The 22,984-nt window shown below is 37.8% G+C and overlaps 1 protein-coding gene and 1 pseudogene across 3 annotated transcripts in view; both read right to left on the bottom strand.

Moving 5' to 3' along the window:
• THSD4 (thrombospondin type 1 domain containing 4) overlaps nt 1-22,984 on the bottom strand; it is a 946,642-nt gene that overhangs the window by 193,886 nt on the left and 729,772 nt on the right. The gene's annotated exons all lie outside the window — the stretch shown is intronic.
• On the bottom strand, nt 463-22,217 carry LOC140507477 (putative monooxygenase p33MONOX pseudogene; annotated as a pseudogene).

The following is a 22,984-nucleotide window of genomic DNA, read 5'->3' as shown; positions in this document are numbered from 1 at the left end:
TAAAGACCTTAGAGCTCATTGAGTCAAGTCCTTATTTTACAGGTGAAGAAACTAAAGCAGGAAAAAGCTAAGTGAATTGCCCAAGGTTACACAGCCAGTTAGCATCTAAGAAATAATTTAAATATGGGCATTCTTGACTCCATTTGCAAAGCCCCAGTAAATATATCATGTTGCCTCTCTAATAATGACCAAATACTTAAATTCCAAATACGGGATAAAATATTTTTGTGCTCTTTAAGGCATTTTAAACCCTTCATAATTTGCCCCTCCCCTGCAGACTTTTTATACTTTATATCAGAAGCACTTACTAAGCTCTCCCTGCCCTTAATGCATCTTAGAGCACTGGCTACAGTTGAGAATTCTTATCACAACTGATACATACATATACACACATGTATATATTTATATATACAGGGATTATATATGTATAATCTGCAAAGTAATAGGTTACATCCAATTTGATGAAAAATAGATTCTTTAGCAGTAATAGTCTGCTGTGTTTGTGATATCACTGTAGAGTGCAGAGCATTTTAGGGAGGGACCTCAGAGGCCATCTAGACATGAGGCTTTGTAATCTAGGATCCATGTATATGGTTTCTAATGTGGGTGGGTGCATGCACATGCACACACACACACCTACACACACACACGCACGCACACACATATATATCGTACATATATATGTATATGTATATACATTGATGTGATTTGACTTCCTTTGTGATATTGTAGATATTATTTTATGCATTAAAACATCATTCTGAGAAAGGGTATAGGCTTCAATAGCTGACCAAAGCAGTTCTTAGCACTAAAATGGTTAAGAACCCCTGGTGTACACCACACTTGAACAAGAATTCCCATTATACCACGTCAGACAAATGATCATCCAGATTTGTTGGTCTCCCTGCCACAACACTCTCTGAATTCCAGTTCATCTTCCACTTAGCTGTGAAAGAGATCTTTCTAAAATGTTTTCTAAAGTGATTTTGGACCTACTCAATAAACTCCGGTATCTCCTGGATCAATTCTAAAATCCTGTTTGGCATTCAAAGACCTTTATAATCTGTTCCCTACCTCCTTTCATACTCAGACCTTACACCCTATTATATACTGTGATCCAGTGACACTAGCCTTCTTACTTTTCCCCAAACAAGACACTTCATTTCTCCCATCTGGATATTTTCACTGGCTTAAATATTGCAATGAATATTTCCCCACGCCAGGAATTCTTTCTGTCCTCATTTGTATCTCCTGGCTTCCTTCAGGTCCTAGCTAAAATCCTTCTAGAGGAAGTCTTTCTGGATCCCCCTTAAATCTGGTAACTTCCCCATATGGATTATGTCCAATTAATCATTAAATACATACATACATAAATATACACACATAATAGATATATTATAGGTATGCATATACCATATATATATATAAAATGGGTATGTACATATGCATATATACGTTTGTACATATATACCCATTGCATATGTATCTATATGCATACATGTATGTGTTTATATTTTTGATTTTACATAAGTGTTTTCATCCTGTCTTCCCTATCGAACTGTGAGCTGCGTGAGAGTAAGGATATTCTTTCTTTTTTCTTTACATGCCTAGAGTTTAGCATATTGCCTGTCACATAGTAGGTGCCTAATGAATATTTACTAATTGATTCTCTAAGAAGACCTCAGTGAGGAAGACTCCATTACTTCCCAAGATAGTTTATTCCATTCTTGGATAGCTATATTAGGATATTTTCCCTATGATATCAAAGCTAAATTTGCTTCTCTGGAACAGCCATTCATTACTTCTAATTTTGTATTCTTGAGACAAGCAGAACAAATTATAAGTTAAACCATCCCAATGGTACTGAGACATGGAACTTAATAAATCAAAGAATGTGAGAAAAGGGATCCCAAGCTCTCATTAGGAGTAGAATTCTCCCAGGACTGAACTCTATCCAACCCTATGCCTGAATATAAAACAGAGAGCAAACTCATATGTAAAAAGCATGGTCCCAACCTTTAATGAGTTTCCATTCTAAATTGTTAGAGTAGAGGGAGAAATATAAGATTCTAAAAGAATATGGTCTGAAAAAAGCACAAAATTATGGAATACAAGCTTTAAGTACATTAGGCTGAAGTCATCGAAAAGCTTTCATGGAGTATGCGGACCATATGTAATCAGAATTTGCAGATAAAACTAATATCAGAGATGGTGTGAAAATGCCCTTGAATATCTCAAAAGCTATGTCAAACTTGGCAGGTCTGACCAAGGCAGAAAAACCTTGAGTCTGCACCCAGCAATCAATATCTTTCATCTAAGGACAAGTCTAGCTAGATTTGGAAAGATTCATTAACAAGTAATGACCAACTGTATAAGCCAACAGTATAACCAATGACCAACAAGTATAAGCTTTTTCATGATGCCTACTCATAAAACAAGAGAGTGTACAAGGGTGCAAAGGGATTATGAACTGCAGCAACAGAAGCTATATCTGAAGTGAGATTCAAACTTAAGTTTTCCTAAGTCTAATGCTAATCTACTTACTATCATGAGGTGCTATGGCTGAGCCAATACAGGGGGTATTGGGACATTTACAACTTGAGTAAGCTTTGACCAGTTACTTGACCTCTCTGGGTCAGTTTTCTTATGTGTGAAATGAGGGAGTTGGATTTCATGACCCTCAGATATCCATTGTCAGCCTGAAAACTATGATTCTTTGAAGTCTGATAACGATTTCATGGCAGCCCTTCAAATACCTGAATGCACCTCTTGGTTCCCCCAATCTTTTTTAATACCTAGCATCCCCTAGAAGTGATACTACTAAAAAAAAAGTGATACCACTAAAGTCTGATCACCTCTCTTCCTTGCCCAGTAAATCCCAGGAACTCCCTATTACCTCTAGGACTAAGTATAATCTCCTCTGTTGAGCATTTAAAGGTTCACAACCTTCCTTTCAAGGCATATTATGGATCAGTACCGTTCACCCACTCTATGGCTTAGTCAAATTGGACTTCTTGCTGTTCCTCACATAAAATACTACATTTCCTTCCTCTATACTTTTGCATAGGCACATTCCCTCACCCAATCTGGAACGTAACATACTCTCCTCTATCACTTAAACTTCCTTGTCTACTTCCAAGTTCAGCTTAAATACATTTTATATATGAAGCCTTTTTATAATTCCTTAGCCACCATACTTCTCTCCCCTGAAATTACCTCATGTATATTTTGTATGTACTTATTAGCATGTCAGATTTCTCTCTTATGTAAGTCATTTAAGGGTAGGAACTATTTCATTTTTATCTTTTTATACCATCTCACAAAGTAGTGTGGGCCCTAAAAGGCACTAAATAAATTCTTATTAAATGATTGATTGATCAATGTCTGTTATTGAGTATTCTTTCCTTTGAGTCAATCATTCTCCAACAACTCAAAAGAATGTGCAAAGGTTGGCATTCTCAGTAATTTGCGGCCACAAATTAAAATCTTAAAAGTAGTTCTCAGCTGGATAAATATCTGATGAGACATGCTGGGTGGCTTATCTTTGGTTTTCCACGTTAGAACCAGTTGTGGATTAGATCTACTTTAGATGTAGTCAGTAATGGGAACCAGGAATAGGAAAGGTATGACACTGGCCCACGACATGAATAATATTTGGGGAATACTACAAGGGCCACACTTTATGTTACTTTTTATAAATACATGCATTTTCATGACGAAAATCTTTTCTCCATTGGGTTCTATTTTGTCACCAATTCTCAGTCTAGGTAAGCTAGGTTAAGTGCCTCTGTTAGTCAGAATCTTTACATGAACAGAATTCTGCCTTCTCTCTAGATAGCAAAGAGGTTATTGTACTCATGAACAATGTTCTTTCTTTGAGAATAAATGAAACTAGAGAAATTACGCTATACTTATTTTCAGTCTCTTTGTGGAGTTACAGTTACAAATCAGCTCATTTTTCTTTACAGAAAAACAAGCCGGTATCTTCAAGGCCATCTTTTCACATGATTCCTTTTCCCAGCTAGGTTTTCATTTTCCAGTGTGCCCCAAATAAAGTCTGTGTGTGTTCATATGTGTGTGCATTCATGTGTATGTATGTGTATTCCCACCCAATAAATCTCTTGTCTAGGGCAAAAGTGTTGATAGCTTCTGTGAAAGGGTCTTTTTGTCCCTTTTTGTCTAAATTTCATTTTCATTAGACTCCTGGAAGTTTAGGTAAATGCCAGAGGGATTCCAGCACCACTTGGTTTTTCTCTGATGTCCAAATTATCTCTTGGAAAAATACAGTCTTGTATTCACTGTAGCTAATGGTAGTGACAGCTGAGAGAGCGTCAAATCTGCAGTTAATTCATGGCTCTGCACATATGTGACCAAGACATATTTGCTGAGAGAGACTTAAAATAGCATCAAATGTTTGTAAGCATGAGGTCCCATAGGCAGCAGGAAATATCTGAAGGCTTTAATAGGATCAGGCTTTTGTGTAAAAACAATGAGTCGCTAACCATGACCCAGCTGAGAGTCATTAAAATCTAGTTTATTAGTTGGTGGTGCTGTTTAAATTCTCTCTTGAACAGTCCCTAATCAAAATGGGGAGGGGGTAAAATGAGTGAAGGGTGTGAGGCCACTGCAATCTAGGTTAAGTACAAAAAGAAGGTGAAGAGTCTGTGATCAATCAGAGCTCCAGAAGACAATGGCGAATGTGGGACTTTTTTTGTGTTAAGAAGTCAGAATTCCCAGTAAACTGTCAGCACCTTTAGGACTTGGAAAAGTGAAAAATACTACAGAACTTTCTGCCCCCCATCAGTCTACTGAAAGTCATACACTTCAGACTCACCAGTATAATTCTAGTCACTACAATCCTTGAATATCGCTGTTCTGAGTCAGTTAAGCAGTTCAGTCTTTTTGATGGGCGAGTTCTTCCATTTGGAAATGCTGGTCAGCTTGTGGAGTATATAAGATTTTCCAAGATACAGCAAACGTTGTTTTCTGGCATACAAGTAACTGGAACTCAACTGGAACTTTTATCAGGTGACCTCTAATGTCTGTGGCACTGTTGATCACCACTTCCCTCAGAAATTTCTTTCCTCCCTGTGCCTGTGGGCCCTTTGGCATTCAGATTCTTTTCTTTCCGAAGAGTTTCTTCTTGGTTTCCTTCACTGGCTCTTCTTCTTTCTGTCCCCCTAACTTCAGGCATTCTCCCAAGACAGAATCCTTGGATCATCACTTTTGCTTTTCCTTTGAAGACTTCAAACTTTCTTCTGGTTTCAATTAGATTAAAACCTCAAGATGTGTTCCTCTGTGAATCACCTACCATAGAGCTTTGCACATAGTAAGTACCCAGTGGATATTTACTGAACTGAACTATCATTTTTTGAAATTGTCTCCCTTCCCTCAAATCATGTGTGAAGTGACTTGTCCCAGACTATAAAAGATTTAATTGCTATGCTAACATTTATGCTAATTCCTGTAACAAGAAGACACTCAGACCTGGAAAGAAGGTGGGTGACTTGTGAGGACAGAAGACCCTGTCCAGAGGGACCAAATCAGGAAGTAAAGGAAAAGAAAAGAAAGCCATTTGTCAAAAAAGGAAAATGTTTCACATTTATATGAGACTTGAAGGATTGTGAAATGCTTTCCTCATCAAAAAAAAATTTGTGAAGTAGATAGTAAAGTGTTACTATTTCCATTGTGGGGAGGCAAAGGGAGTTTTAGTTACTTCCACACAATCACGAAGGTACTAAGTGCTAGAGTTGGGATTTAAATCAACATTGTGTGACTTCATGCTAACTCTTTCCATTACAATGCAGATAAGAAAGGAAAAAGGGGAAGCTTTTGGAGAAATTAACAATATGAAAGCATTAGGACACCATGACAGTGTCACAATAAAGATCCTTGAGATGTCCGTAATGCTTCCACATTCAGTGTGTTGTGTAGATTGAGAAGACAGTTAGGGCAGTTAGGTGGCGTAGAGAGAGTGCCAGGCCTGGAGTCAGGAAGATTTATCTTTCTTAGTTCAAATCTGACCTTAGAGATTTATTAGCTTTGTGATCCTAGGCAAGTCATTTAACCTTGCTTGCTTCAATTTCCTCATCTGTAAAATAAGCTAGAGAAGGAAATGGCAAACTACTCCAGTATTTTCACCAAGAAAACTCCAAATGGGGTCACAAAGAATTGGGTAACTGAAAATGAATGAACAACTAGAAAACACAGTTATGAGACATTCATATTTATGATATCATTCCTTAAATACCACATATCATTGACCATATTCCTTGTAAGAAGATAAAATAGAGGGTTTCCTATAATTATCCTACCAAGTTTTTGTTTTATATCTGACCAGAGATTTAGAGTTGTAAGCAACTCCTTGTGTGAAAACTCCCTCTACCAATTCAAATCAGTTCCTACTCTGGCAACTTAAATACTTAGTGAGTTGACTGGGGGCACTCCAAAGTTAAGAACATAGTCCAAGCACTGGTGTCCTGTTGTCACACAGTCAGTATTTTTCAGAGGAAGGAAGTCCTGGGAGACTCCTTTAAATGGCAGCTTCCAACTGACCTTCCTCAAAACTTTGTAGCCTTGTAAACTCACTTCTCTTCTGTCTCAGTTTCTCTTCCTTTCACCCTTTGTCCCATTCACCTTCAACAAACTTTTCTTCTTCCCATTCTCAATTTTTCCTTGACTACCATTTATTTTTTGCTTATCTGTAAAAAGAAGGGAATGAGATGATTTCTAAAGTCTATGAAAGTATCAAGCTTTAACAACACTTACGGGGGGAGGGGATCTCATTAACAAATGTTTTTTGTCCTTTGTTTCTTCTCTTTGCTTCCTTACAGCTTTGTCTATGTCATAATCCTCCCTTTTCTTTAAATAGCACATAGAACATTGCCACATGCCAAGTGACCCTATTTTCTCTTGGACATATGGTTATCAGACTGGGAGAAAGGTATGAGACATTACTTTTTGACCTGTTGACTGAGAAAGAACTTCCTCAACTTTATATAAGAGTTTGGTATAGAATGTCCTACATGCATGACCTTAAATATGTCAGGGTTGAGTCACTTGTAGTAGGTACAACTCTGCGAATTTTGGGACTTTGCCTTATTACTGCTGGACAGCTCCAATGGGAAGCCTAAGAAGTTGGTTATGTTCAGAGATGAAACCTCTATGTAGGTAACTAGACCAGGATTGTAGCGGCTCAAAATTTACGCTGCAATGAATGTTAAATACTGAAAGCCTAATCTCAGAAGCAGAAGGTCTAGAATCAAGTGTCAATTTTGTCAGTCAATAGCTACGTGACCTGAGGCCCCATAGTCAACCTTCATTAAAGGGTACAATTTCCTTGGTTTCCTTTAATAAAAATAAAAGGTTAATAAGGAGAACACTCTAAACATAGAATCACAGAATTTTAAAGATGGAAAGAACCTTAGAGTTCATCTAACCTAACCTATTCATTTTAACAGCTAAAGTCTCACACAGGGAGATTCCTAAAGAGTTTGAGTAACTTGCCCAAGGTTGATTTAATTGAACCCCTGAGGAATCCACAATTGAATTTTAGTAATCTCCAACAGCTGTCAAATTGAAGTTTCTCAATACAGATAAAAATGTGATGGGAGTTACAAATACATTAGAGAAAGCAGCATGGCAGCATGAGATCAAATTTTAAAAATATAGTCATTGTATATGAATATCAAAGTGACTCTCAATATAGTTTTATGGATCAAGATAAATAGTGTCCCTAAAATGGTTAAAGTAGGGTGGTTTTTTGGAAGATAACAATGAGTGCCTCCAAATAATTGTATAAAAGTTCAAGACATTCATAACAAAAGTCTGAAGGAACAAATGGTACCAATTGAAGCAATGAAAGAAATCAACTTCAGGAACATTTTCCTGTTGCAAGTCAATCAATAATAGAGTCCTAATTGGTTCCTTCTCTAGGATAGTTAGTCACTGTGAATATAATTTCTTCCTGCTATACCTCCCTGTCTCTCTTGTTTGAGACTGTAGTAGAGAGCAAGCTCAATAAATGACAACTATCTGTCATGGTAGCCAAAAATCTATTTATCTTATGTTGCACCAGGAGAGATAGAGAGTCCAGAATCAGGAAGGCTATATTTCTACGATATCCTATCCTGGTCAGATCACACCTTGAGATGACACATTTTTTTCTGTATAAAATACGCAGAACAAAGTCTACTAGATTTTAATTATTTCCCTTGCCCCCTGCAATCTAGTTCTGTAGATCAGGCTGTAGTCAACTATACTTTGAGAAATCATTCAGACTGACTTTGGGATGTTACAGAATAGGCCTTCCTGCATTAGAAAGATTAAAACTTTGCACAATATTTAAAGAAACAATCACTATCTCCCCAGGAATATTATCCTCAGCAGAATTGTAAATGGATGACATTTTTCCTATGTCAAGTGCAAGGTGAATGGGGAAGAAAGAAAAGTCTAAGATACTCTCTCTACATAACAGTGGGTTCACCAGGGAAAGCAACTTTGCTCATATGAAAAGGGAGCTTTAGAACCCTGTAGGAGTCAACACATTCATGTCTCTTGGTTTGATCTTATGTGTTGGTGGAGGTTGTTTCTTCCCTCCCATCACTGGAAGGTCCATCTTAGGTGTCTTGAAGGCTGCTGGGTCTTCTGCAATTCTAGTAGCCTGAACTGGAATGAGCTCCATTGGTGATGGCTTCTGAGTACCTCTAGGACTGGACACTGAAACCAGTGTCAGATTTCTAAAGGGTTCTTGGTCCAAAAAGGCTCCATTTTTCAGATGAGGGCTTCTCTCTATCTCCATTTCCAGAGTCCATGCTGCTGACATCTAGGCTAGGTAAGTAAGTAGAAGATCCATCGGTAAACCAACCCTCTGAGCTTTTGCTTGGGAGAAGAATGGGGCATACTACTTGGAGAAGACTGGGTTGAAGCAATCAGTCTATCTTCTTTTGCCATTTCACCATTTTGTAACTTCAATTTATGGACTGCCATGCTACACGGTGGTACATGGTTTCTTCTGTGGTGAGGCCTTTATGGGGAGTGTATCCAATGTCTGTCAACCCTGCCTGCTGCTCAAAGCACTGGATGCTTTCTTGTGTCTGCTTTGCAATTAGAGAATTGATGATGATGTGTGTAGCCTTGGCCTTCACCACTGGGGTCTTGTTCATTTGGTCACTGGAAGCTGAGGGGGTTACAGGGAAACTATTTTCTCCATCCTCAACTTTGGAAAGCTGTTGGTACTTCTGATCTGGGATGACCAGCTTTTTCCACAGAACCTTACTGCCCATGTCAGATGAAGGTGGAGTCATCAGTGTAGGATCCTCCAGGACATCATCATAACTGAATCCCCAATGATGCATTTCAATTGGCAAAGACATCTTGCCTAGAAGCCCACCTGTACTGTGCTCAATAGCAGGCACATCTGACTCTCTGGATGATGCCATGAAAGATCATAATCCTGGTCTTTCTCTAGATAGATATCCAGAACTCTGATTCCCAGCATCTACGGAAGTTATGCAGATAAGACAAAGATGTCACAAGGGAATACTCAGCAAATAGTGATGGACTAGCAAAGAACTCCAAGCAGCTCTCATGCAGAGGGTCTACAAACAGCTGGGTTTCTGTGAGGAGTGAGGTGGGATGGAGGAAAGGTGGGGGAGAAGAGACTGTCCGTAGCCCAAGGCTCCACCACAGACAGGAAGCTGAGACTAACAAGGTTCTAGGTTCCCATCACTCCCTAAGCACTGAAGCATGGAGCAAACTGAGATCATGATGCAAGCCAACCCAAATGGACTCACCGAGTAGAAGTAAAGCGAAGCCAAGATGACACATTTTGAGGGAAATTCTTGATATACTGGAACACAACCAGACAAGGGCAACTAAGATGGTGAAGAGACTTGACCTTATTCTATGAGGATCCGTTATAGGACATGGGCTTAAAGAAGAGAAAATGGGTAGGGATGGTAGCTGTTAGCAAGTTCATGCCCTTGGTTTGGTCAAACATGGAACCTTCAAATATCTGAAGGGTTATCATCAGGAAGAGCTTTTTTTGCTTTGCACTAGAGGCAGAACTGTAAGGAATAGATGTAAATTGCAGAGGAAATTTAGCTTTAAGGCAAGTAAATATTTCTTAGCAATTAATGCTACCTAAAAGTAGATCAATCTGCTATTGGAGATAGTGGATTTCTCATTACTGGAGAACTTTTCACCCTCTCAATGCTTGATTGTATTTATTTTATTTTTCTAGTTGATGCCTTCTGTTTTTACATCATCATCATTTCTCACTACACCCCCACACCCAGTGACCCTCCCTTTGCAACTCAGGGAACAGCAAAAACCATTTAAGCAAGTAACAAAACCAACTGATACATTGACTGCAACTTTTTTCACTGATAGTCCCCACCAAAACAAAAGGAAGGAGGTACATTTCTTGCTCTCTTTTCCAAGCCAACATTGGTCATTCTAATTATACAAAATTCACCTTCATTTCATTATACTTTTCATTTCCATCATTACAAATATTGATTTCCTAGTTATGCTCCCTTCATATTGCATTGATTCATATAAGTCTTTCATGTTTTTATTCATTTCTCCTATCCTCAGTGGAAGTCTTCAAGGAAAAGGTAGATGACTAGTTGTCACTTCTTGTGGAGGGAATCTTCTTTCACGGTACAGGTTATACAAGAGCCCTTTGAAAGTGCTTTCTCATTAAGATTCTATGATCTCCTCATTGCTTCCAATACAAGATTTTTCTGTAAACTTACATAATGGGAAGACCTTTCATGGAAATAAAACTGTGTAGAGTGCCACTAGATGAGTTTTATACTGAGCAATGATGAGATGTATAAACAATTCAACTCAGTTCACCTGAGCAAACATCAGATAAACAAAGGCATAGCTACATATTGCAGAGTCAAAAGAATACTTTCATTCACTCATTAAACAGGCGTGGACACAAGTACTTGGTTCATGTGAACTCTTGTATAGTTTTTTTAGTACAAATAAATAAGACCCAGCATGAATCTCTGAAAAAAAATTAATCAGGAATATGTAATGTTTCTCAGTTATAACACTCAGTAAGAAAATAAAATTATTTTTAAAAAATGAAGGCAAAAAAGTAATTCAATTAAATCTAAGTCATATTAGCTGAGGGAAAATTATTCAATGCCTAGAGTGAATTGGAAGTACAATAAAAGTACAAGGGTAAAATGAGTGATGCCTTTCAATATTTCCTGTTGTGATTTCCAGGAAATCTGAGATGGTTGCAGCTCTTTGTGGATGAAGGCAGCCTGTGTGACAACCATTCCTATGAGATTAAAAAACTTTATATTATTGAAAAGTTTCTAAATTTTTTAAGATTAATGTTCAGTAAGTATCTGGGTCAGCTATGTATGTGTCTTAAGCACTCTTCCAGGGACTTCCTTCCCTTGGTTTTTAAATAATTCTATTTTAAAATAAGACCAATTTAACATTTTTAGGACTTTTTTTTCCTGTGGTAACATTTTCTCGAGGCTCCCCTCCCCTTTCCCACAAATCTAATTTCCTTTCTTCCTAGAATGTTTTAAGTATTTCTCTCCCATTTTCCTTCTATTTTATTATAATGGAAGAGTCAATAGCACAAGTTTATATGTTGGGTCCTCAAGAAAACTTTCCATAGAAACCTCCTTGCCTTTTATAAAACTGGAAAAATACCAGCTCAATACCAAAAAAAATTATAACAAACAATTTAAGGTACCTTTTTCTGTTAAAAGTATTGTGCAAAGCACAGAGAGATATATACATGAGAAAAGGACATTCTATCTCCCCTTAAGAGACTTACAATCTCTTTAAGACAGAGCAGAGAAGAAGACAAAATACGAAGTAAGGGGTAGAAGTATGTGATAGAAACAGAGAGAAACAAAGTACTAGGGGAGATCACAGTAAGGACCACATTTCCAGTCAGAGCAGGGTTCAGTGAAGTGGTAGGATCTGCTCTGGGTTTCAATAACTCAATGATCATTTATTAAGTGTTTTCTATGTGTCAGATTCTGTGCAAAGAATTGGATATACAAAGAAAGATAAAAAACAGCCTTAACGAATGGAATTTTAGAGGGGAAGGTACTAGCATGGATGATTTAAATGAACAGTTATGAGGGAAGGAAATTTCAGGGATAGAGAGAAGAATGTGATCCTGGCAGAGAATCAGGGAAGTGGAGGACATGTTTGAAGAAGATGAGTATTGTTAAACTAGAGTACAGGACATAGGAAAATAAATTAAAACTGGAAATGTAGGTCAAGTTGACAATGTGGAGAACTTGAAATGTTAAACTAATGGGTTTGAAGGTTATTTGGCACACCCTGGAGAGGAACTAAATGCCTTTGAATGGGAAGGGAAGTTATCAGTCAGACCTATGGATTAAGATGATAAATTGAGGGAGCTAAGATGGCTGAGTAGCAGGAAGAAGTAGAGTGAGGTCCCTGCACCAAATCTGAACAAAATTCCTCCAAATAGAAATAGAAAATGGGCCAAACCAAATCCTGATAGTGAAATTCAAGAAAAATCACAGAGAATCATTTGTCCAGTCCAGGTGGGCACAATGAGACAAAGTCTGTGGACACTGGGAATAGGGAACACTTCCAACATGCAGGCAAAGGTTGGGCACTAGGTCAAAAGGTTGATACCAGAGTACCACATGCACGGTATATGAAAATGTCATAACTGGCAGCTTTGTTTTATACTACACAGTTCCAAGTCACATGTCCAGGGTGGATTGAGAAGGAACTTGCACTCAAGGATATCATTCTATAATTTTCACTTGTCTTAGGCAAGTTTCGAAGCATGAAACTTTAATTTAGTTCAGATCAAATGAGCAGAGAAGCATATCAGTTTCAGCTTCTAGCCCAGTCTGAGGTCTACAGATGGATAACCAGGTCAGAAATTTCAGACCAAAAGGGATCCTTCAGTTCTGTCACTCGAACCAGCAGCAGAATTCCACAACTGGCTGATAGTGACTGATTTCAGAAACTGTTTATTGTTGCTCAGACCCAAACTCCATGTCAGAAACTTGTAGAGCTTCCACCAAGGGACAGCAATCAGACATTGCATAGAGCAGACCACTGATATAACATCAAATCCCTAAGAAAACAACAGGACCAGCTTATAGAATTCACTCATCACCTCCTGAAAAATCTCCCAAATGCAAAACCTCAGGAGCATCACAGCCAAAATCCAGAGTTTCCAAGTAAAAAATAAATATATTGTAATCAGCCAGAAAGGAAACATTCAGGTATCAAGGAACCATAGTAAGAAGTATTTAGCAACCACCCTTATAAAGGAGCGAAGAACTTGGAATACGTTATTCCAGAAGTCAAAGGATACAGATTCAAAGCCAGAAATAACTTACTGAACAAAATGGATCATAATCCTACAGTGGGGAAATGGATCTTTAATGAAATAGAGAATTTCTAAGTATTCCTGTTGAAAATACCAGAGCTCAGTAGAAACTCTGAAGTTCAAATACAGGGGTAAATAGAAAAATTAAAAAGTGAGTATGAACAAATAACCAAAAGGACTAAATAAGGACAAACTGCTTAAATTCAAATATGGGGAAATGGTACGTGTCCTCCCTGAATTCTATAATCATCAGAGGTCATGTAGAGGGAGACTAATTAGAGAAAGCTAGTGAGTGCTTCCATTCTGTCTTGCTCAAGAAAAGAATGGAATAAGTGGGGATGAGGAATACCTTTGTAAGGAAAGGAAAGAGATAGGATGGTCAGGGATAATTATCCTATATAATCAAGGTACATAAGTAGACATCTTGTGTTCATCCTTCTTTGCCGAAGAAGACCATGCCATCAGAGTAATGATAACATGACTTGCACTTGACTTTGTTTTGAGTGAGAGAGGGCTGTCCAGGTCACCAGCCTCACTTCTCCTCCAGAGTTATCTGAGTCCAGTGACCAGATATTCATCAGGATGCCTGGAGATGACCCAGGATGCACTGGGAGACCTTGGCCCCTTTAGGCCAAGGTCTTTGCAGGTACTCACTTAGGGTGAGGAAATACCCATTCATTGAATAGGACTGTTTAAGAGGCAGCCAGGGCATGGCCCCTTTAATGAGGTCAAGAAAAAGAAAGACATCAGGCTGGGAGAGAAAGAGCAACAATTACTATTGATAAACACTCTAAAGCTAGGAGGGCCCAGAGAAGCCCTTATAGGCAGGTGGCCATTGGAGTCCCAGCTTCAGAGTGTTTAAGGTTTTGGGAAAGGAAAGGAGGGGAGGGGAGGGAAAAGGAGGGGAGAGGAGAGGAGAGGAGGGGAATGGAAATGTCTAGAATACTTAAAAAATTTTTCTATCTTAGAAAAAGAAATTGAACAAGCCATAAATGAACTCCTTAAGAAAAAGTTCCCTGGACCAGGTGGATTTACAAGTGATTTTTAGCAAACATTTAAGGAACAATTAATCCAAATACTTTAGAAACTATTTGAAAGAACTGGTTAAGGTGTCCTACCAAGTTCCTTTTTATGACATAAATGTGGTTTTAATATCTAAACCAGGAGAGGAAAAACAGAAAGAAAACTATAGTCCAATTTTCTTAATGAAATTTGATGCAAAAATTTTAAATAAAATCCTAGCAAGGAGATTACAGCAATGGATCATCAAGATCTGAGACTACGACCGGGTGAGATTTATATCAGGAACATAGGTCTGTCTCAATATTAAGAAAACTATCAAATTAACCATATCCATAAGAAAAACAACAAAAATCACAGGATTCTATAAATAGAGGTAAAAAAGAAAAGCCTTTGACCAAAATACAATCTCCATTTCATTTCACCTGGCTAGTCAGAGAAGGGCTTTGAACACAATTCTTCATGACTTCCTGATTGGACATTAGGCCCCTGCCCAAGCGCCACTTAAGGGCTGTTTTCTGGACCCTCCTGGCTTGAGAGTGATTATCGAATAGTAACTGTTGCTGTTTCCCTCCCAGCTTGATTTAGTTATTCTTTCTTTGGCTCATTAAAGGGGCCATCCCCTGACTACTTTTTAATCAGGCCTATTCACTGAATGGGAGTTCCCTCACCCTAAGTGAGTACCTGAATATGCCTTGGCCTAAAGGTACCAGAGTCTACCAGTGCATCCTGGGTCATCTCCAGTCATCCTGATGAATATCTGGTCACTGGATCCAGAAGGCTCTGGAGGAGAAGTGAGGCTGGTGACCTGCACAGCCCTCCCTCACTCAAAGCAAAGTCAAGGGCAAGTCATGTCATCATTTCTCTGATGGCATGGTCTTCTTCAGCAACGAAGGACAAACACAACAACAACCTGGTGACTGATTGAAATGCAGGCAGTAGAAGAGAAGGAAGAATCTACAATGACAAAATAAATGTCTCTTGAGCCCAAAGTGTCTTCATATGTTTATATCTCCTTCTTGAAGTGCATAAGTTGTCTTGGTAGTAACTTCATGTCCCAAGGTAATATAATTAAGGACTATCACTATATTCTTAAGGGGTTTCTATGTTTGTCTTTCTTGTCACATTGCTTAACAAACAGAAAGGTTTAAAAATAGTCATGCGGGGCCATAGTACACTGGCAAAAGGCTGAAAGAAAGACATCTCTGTCTGCAAAGAGGGAACCATGCCATACCCACCCTAGGAGTACATTTATGCCTAGAGCTTTTGCACCCCCGTAATTAGATAAATACTACTTCTCAAGCAAAGCATGACAGGAAACAAGATCATTGAAATTTGGGGTAAAACATAAACAAATGTTTTGGCTGATGCACTAAACATTTTTAATCCCAAAGTGTGTTTTCAGAGCACATTGAGCTCTGCCTAGAATGGCTCAAATTAAGGATCAAAGGCAATGCCGTGCCGGGCTGAACTGTGTTCAGTGCCAATTCAACAGCTCCATTCTGGAAAAATCCATGTGTGTATTCATTTGCTGAAGACGTGCTTCTCAGAATTAATGATCAGACAGCAGCACTGATCAAAAGGACCAAATTTTTTTTAATATGGGAGAGAGGAATTAAAGCAAGTGATTAAATAGCACAAATTATAGTTTTTTTAAAAAAAAAAATCAATTAAGAACTAAGTTAAAAGGCCTACATTTGATAATTGGAAACTAGAAGACATCATGACATTCTCCCTTCTTGTGTGAAATTGATGACTGGCACCTTAGGGAAAGAGGACACTCTAAACCATGGGTTCGTGGCTTGCAATTTGAGAATTTGTGTTTTAAAATATATTTATGATCATATTTAAATATAATTAGTTTTCTTTGCATCCTATGTTTTATTTTATGCATTCAAAAACATGATTCTAAGAAGGGGTCCATGGACCTCACCAGACTGTCCAAAGGGTCCGTGACACATAAAAAAATGTTAAGAAACTCTGTCAACTCATATTTTAAAAAATTCTGAAATATATATAAATTAATGATTCCCTTTAGGGATCAGCTTCTATTTACAGAAAAAAAATGTACCTGCAAGGCTTTTTGTATTTTATTTTTTTAATATCTATATGCCCTAGGAGCTATGAAAGCATTCTAGGAAGAGTTTTATGGTGGCAGAGGATTTAAAATAGTGATCTAAGTTGGCCTAGCATTTAACACAGTGCCTCACGCATAGTAGAAACTTAATAAATGCTATTTGACCAACTAGGAAGGTTCAGCTCAAGTCCAAGGATGCAAAGTCTGATATCATGTTTTAGAGTTTAAGAACATTTATGAACATTGTTCTACTGCCCCTCAGTAATACTTGTTCAGTAGGAGATGTGGCTATTAGGACTGGGTCCTTAGACTCAAATAATCCATTACCTGGGGTTTAGGATAAACAAGAGAAGATAGGAGGAAACAGTAATATCTAAGAGTCACAAAGACTTGGGTTCTAATCCTAGCACAAACACCTAATCAGTTGTGTGACCCTGGGTAAATCACTTAATTTTAGTTTCCTCCTCTGTAACATGAGAGATTTGGACCTGAAGACTTCTAAGATTCTTCCAAAATCCATGATTCTGTGAACTAAATCTTACTCAGGGAAAGGTTTTCTGATGATATATATTAATAACTCTATGATGAGGGTAAACAGGTTGGTCATCCAGGATTGATTCTTGAATGAAATTTGGGTAAAAGTTGAATAGTGCCTGCATACAAAACAAGGTTGGTAGTGGGGAATACAGCTTAATGAACAGAATGTCCCATGTTTATGGGCTAAATTAGAATCAGGACGCACTAATGCTTTGAACGATCCCCACGGAGCCTTGTCTATATCATGGTAAGCTAATGAAAGCATAAATGTGCTCATCGATGCTACATCTGCCTCTATCTAGTACAGAGTGGCCGCCATAGCTGCTAACATATGTAGTGAGATTGGTTCTGGAGCTGGAGGATGTGAGTTCAAATGCTAGCTCTCATGCTTATGACCAGTGTGAATAATTTCACTTAACTTCTCTTCTTCTCATCTCAACTCTTCATCAATAAAATAAGGGGGTTGGATTAAAGAACCTCTGAGGTATCTTCCAGCCCTAGCTCTATTATGATCCTAATTTAGGGGAGAATTATGAAGGCACATCATAATTAACGTTTTTACATACAATGAGATTTGAAATAAATTGCTGTCTGTCCAAACTAAAGGCACCAAATTATGCCTTATGCTTATTTTACCTAAAACGTTGTTCTAAATGTGTACATTTCTCTAGAATATATTCTTCATTCCTACTATTTATGTCAGAGGCAGTGTGACATAGTGGACAGAAGGCCAGCCTTGAAATCAGGATGTTTAAGACCTATATTTGACATATATTATCTCTGTAATCCTGTCCCTTAATCTCACTTCCACTCAGGAAACTCTCCAGAGCTTTGAAATGCTGCCAAAGCATTCCTTTTTTTTGCAAAGACTGAGCCTCACTACCTCCTACAGACTGGACTATGGTATAGGAGCTACTCATGAGCATCACAGTAATCTCTGTGCATGATGCAGAATTGATTAATTCCCTGGGAAGATGTCTAAAAAACCTGGCAAATGCCTCAGAAGCACAAGCAGCTGCTGAACACCAAGAAACTGGCCTTGCTACCCTTCTATTCTTTTTGCAAGTTAAACGTCTGGGGATCATTTGCCTCTGAACATCAAACTTCTTTAAGACTTTAGAATTAGAAAAACAGAATTTGAATCATTTCTATTCTAGGGTTCTGACCACTTGCAAAATATTTTCTCTTTGTGTGAAGGCTATTTTGCAGCCCAATATTTATTTCCCTTTCAATTGTCCAAACAAAGATTTCTGGTCTTTGCCAAAATTCTGAAAATTCCCGCTATTGCTTGGATGTTGTTGCTTCGTTGTTTCGGTAGTGTCCAATTCTCAGTGACCCCATTTGGGCTTTTCTTGGCAAAGATACTGAAGTGGTTTGCCATTTCCTTCACCAGTTCATTTTACAGATGAGGAGCTGAAGCCAACAGGGTTAGGTAACTTGCTCAGGGTCACACAGCTACTAAGTATCTGAGGCTGGATTTGAACTCAAGTCTTTCTGATTCCAGGCTGCTCTATCCACTATGCCACCTAACTGCTCATTGCTTGGATAGAGCCTTTTCATCTCCTGCAGCACCAGCCACCTAGTACATAATAGGCATTCCATCAATATTTGTTAAATGAATGGATTGATGGATTCTTTTTGCTTTAGGACTAAAATAAAGTGCTGCTGGCATGGCAAGAAACTTGTTCGTCAATAGAAGAATCACTGACCTTTTGCTGCTTTGACAGTTAAACGACAGGTGACAGTTAAACCATCAGAGACCAAAAGTGTTGATAAGAATAATAAGAATCAAATATCAGCTTGCAGGTCTGGATGTAGCTGAGTTTTATGTTTAAAGTTTTATGTTCCAAAAATGTGTGCTTCACAACCCCTCTGTGAACTAATAGATCCATTGAGTCACAGAGTTCCGAAGGATCTAAACAATCATTTAGTTTAACCTTCCAGATGTCAAAGCCATTTCTGTAAGAGCCCTGACAGATGGACATCTAGTGTTACCTTCAAATATTTTCTGTGACCAAGAACTCATTATCTTATAAGATGTCCCATTCCATATTGGACAGTTCTAATCATTAGAAAATTTTTCCTGATAGTTGAGCAGAAATCTACCACCCTGTACCTTCCTCTCTTCTTGGGTCATAATTTTGTCTTCAGGAGCTACAGATAATTCTTTCATCAACATGACAGCCCTCCAAAGATTTCAGGACAATAATAAGGTCTCCCTTTGGTCTCTTTCTCTCTCTCTAGGCTAAAACATCACCAGTTCCTTCAACTTTTGCCTGGCTATACTCCAGTTTGTCATTACTCCTCTTAAAAGGTGGCACCCAGCTCTTTTTTCAGACAATTTAATATATATGTCATCTGAGCTAACTTGCCAGGTTGTGTCACTTAAATCATCTGGGCTCTAATCTTCTCATCTATATAATACAGGGATTCAATTCACTCTTATTTAAACATTTATTTTATGCCTCTAGTTTTACAAAGCTTTATGCTAGTTTCTGGAAATACAAGAACACAGAGTAGTCCTTGCCCTGGAGGAGATTATATTCTAATTGGGAAGATAATAGTAACACAGGTAAGTAAATACAAGATATGTATATATATATATATATATATATATGTATGTATGTATGCCATAATGCAAAGTAATTTCTAAAAGGAACCAGTATTAACAACCTGGCAGATCAGGAAAGGTTTATGTAGGAGGCGACGAGTTGTATCTTGAAGGATTCTAAGGATTCCTTAAAAGCAGACATAGCCCTTTTTGGCTCTATCATTCTAGAATTTTTTGTTATTGTTGTCTATATTCATTTAAATTTCCCATGTATTAGCTGTATAACCCTGACCAAGTCATTTAAATTGCCAGCCCCAATTTCTAAGCTATAAAATGCAGGTAATACATGGTACTTACCTCACAGGGTTGTTGTGAGGATTGCATGAGGTAATGTATTAAAACATATTGCAAAATTTCAGGTGCTAAATGAACGTCTCTTATTGCTATGATAATAGAAAGGAGATGAGAACTAGAATTTTTTTAAACACTTACTATGTACCAGTCATTGTGCCAAGTGCTTTACATATATCTCATTTGATCCTCATAAGCAGATGAGTGCTGTTATTATCCCCCTTTTACAAGTGGTGAAACTGAGATAGACAAAGATTGAGTGATTTGCCCAGGGCCACATGGCTAGGAAGTATCTGAAGCTGGACTTGACCTAAGGTCTTCCTGACTCCAGGCCTTGTGTACCACCTAGCATAGTGTAGAAGTGTCAAACACACTATCCTGGCAACACTCCCTAGTATGGATGGAACCACGTTAAAATATAATTAGGAAATATCTAACAAATAAAAAAAATAAGAGAGACCATAGAAAATGTGCATCGGTGAGCCAATAGGAAGCATTAGATACTGCTTAGTGGCTCATTTCTATTGGAATTTGACATTTTCTATGTTCTTTTTTATTTTTATTTATTAAATACCTAGCCTCAGGGTTAAGAAGATGCTGACTGTGTAACCACATGCAAGTCGTAACTTTCCAGTGATCCGGGTTACCCACTGGAATCTGTGGAGGGAGTATCCATAGCAAGAGTTTTCCAACCTTGATAAAATCCTAGTTTCCCACCACGAATTCTCCTCCTCACCCCCACAAAAAGATGCACCATAATTCATGATCATTATATTAGACAGGTAAAAAACCGAGTCTAGTGTGGATTCCAAGGAGGAAAATGTAAGGATTGTTGAAATCCTTTCTAATGTCACTATACAGCTGGTTTCAGGGGCAAGATAGAAGTGATGCTTCCCCCAGGGACTGTTGCAAAATTCTTCATGAACATTGGACAGATGTCCTAGTGCCCTTAAGGGCAAACCAAACTTGTTCATAACAATGACAGTAGAAGCTGATGACTATTTTAATCCCACCTACTATTTTAAAAGCAGGTTTTTGATGAAACTGTAGGTAGATATTTTCTGTTTACAGCACATATTTAAAGTGACTTCATTTTTGTGGCTAAGGCTCATAAATTAACAAACCTGTGATATTTGTAAAACCTTTGATATTTGAGGTTAATCGAGAAACTGTTCTTTTCCTTATTCTATTTTAGACACATTTAAATGATAAAGTTCAAAGGTGATGTTATTTTTACCTGCCCTGTTTCTGTGATGCATTACTGAGAGGCAAACATTCAGGACAGCCCCTTTCACACTTGTTTTAGATGGAAATATGACCTGGATTTCTGATAAAGATTTAGCTCAGTATTCTTTCTGTCAGGGTATAGAAGTGGAGCTTGAGGGGATATTAAAGAATAAATAAAATTTGTATGGTCAAAAAGAAAAGGGAGGACTTTTTAAAGGGGTGAGGGAATATTAGCAAATACATGGAGATAGGAATGACTACAGTATTTTTGCTCTGAAGTGAAATGGATTTGATTGGCATATAATATGCACAAAAAAGAGGGGTAGGCACAAAAAAAAAAATGATAGGTGGGGTGGAGCCAGACTATGAAAGACCTTAAAAGCAAGGGAGAAAAAAACCTATATTTGAAGTGGTAATAAATGGGGAGCCACTAAAGTTTTCTGTGAAGAGTAGTGACTTCTCCAGACAACCTCTGATGCTTACTACTCAGAACTTTAGTCCTCCATAGACTAAGAAGGCTTAGAATGGCAGTAGGATGAAGCATAAATCTGAGAAGGGAATACTTGAGGTTAAGAAAAACAACTGGGACTATGCACATGAAAATAAAGTATAAACTAGCATGGATTTAGATTAGATTAAGGAAAATGGGAAAGGAGACAAAGGAAAAGGAAGTGAGAGAAACATTTCGAAAGAAAAAATGAATAAGATTTTGTATGACTGACTACCTGTGAGGAAGAAGAGAAATAAAGCTATAACTGCGGGAATGGTGACTTTGAAATGGACAGAAACTTTGGGAGCAGGGACTAGCTCAAGGAAGATAATGAATTCAGATATGAAAATGTCAATTTTACTTCAAGTTGAAATGCTAATAAGTACCTGGTGATGAAAGACAAACTTAGGCAAAAAGACAACTGGAAGTATAGATTTGGTGAAAACTGAACCTATGAGAATGAACTCTGACAAAAACCTGATTGGTTAATTGTTATCCATGGTTCCTCCAAAGTCTTTCTTCTTTAAGACCCAATGTATAAGTTATATTTTTTAAAATAAAGCAGGGTTTTAATGACCTATTAAAATTAGACAATATAAAGATGTTACTTCATTAAAGTACATCATTTTATATTAAAATTTTATGCTAAGATTTAATGTTATACAAATCAGACTTCTAAGGGAATATTTGATAGAGCTAGGCAAGAAGATAAAATTCATTCAGAGGCACAAAATTCTTGAACATCAAGGAAAATTACTTTTAGAAATAATAAGAGGGAAATGGAAAACAGGGAAGTGACACTTCTAGACCTCTGATTATACTGTAAAGCAATAATCATCAAATCATTTAGCATCCATTAAAATGTAGAAAAGTAGATCAAATAGCAAAATTAGAAACTCAATCTATAAGCATTTATTAAGTGCTCCCTGTGCACTATGTGGAAATATACTAGGCACAGAGGGTTTAAGAATTTAAATACAGTTTTCAATAGGTCAAAGAACATAAATTACTTGGAGAAGAATTACCTATTTAATAGGGCAGCTAGGTGATGCAGTGGATAGAGCACCAGTGCAGGAATCAGGAGGACCTGAGTTCAAATCTCACCTCAGATACTTGACACTCACTAGCTGTGTGACCTTGGGCAAGTCACTTAATTGCCTCATTGCCTCATCCTGGGTCATCTCCAGTCATCCTGATGAATATCTGGTCACTGGATTCAGATGGCTCTGGAGGAGAAGTGAGGCTGGTGACCTGCACAGCCCTCCCTCACTCAAAACAAAAGTCAAGTGCAAGTCATATCATTATTTGTCTGATGGCATGGTCTTCTTTGGCAATGAAGGACAAACACACCTATTTAATAAG

This window comes from Notamacropus eugenii, chromosome 1, assembly GCF_028372415.1.
Source record: "Notamacropus eugenii isolate mMacEug1 chromosome 1, mMacEug1.pri_v2, whole genome shotgun sequence".
NCBI lineage: Eukaryota > Metazoa > Chordata > Mammalia > Diprotodontia > Macropodidae > Notamacropus > Notamacropus eugenii.
Note: the sequence above shows the minus strand (reverse complement) of the source record. Positions and strands in the feature narration are given on the sequence as shown.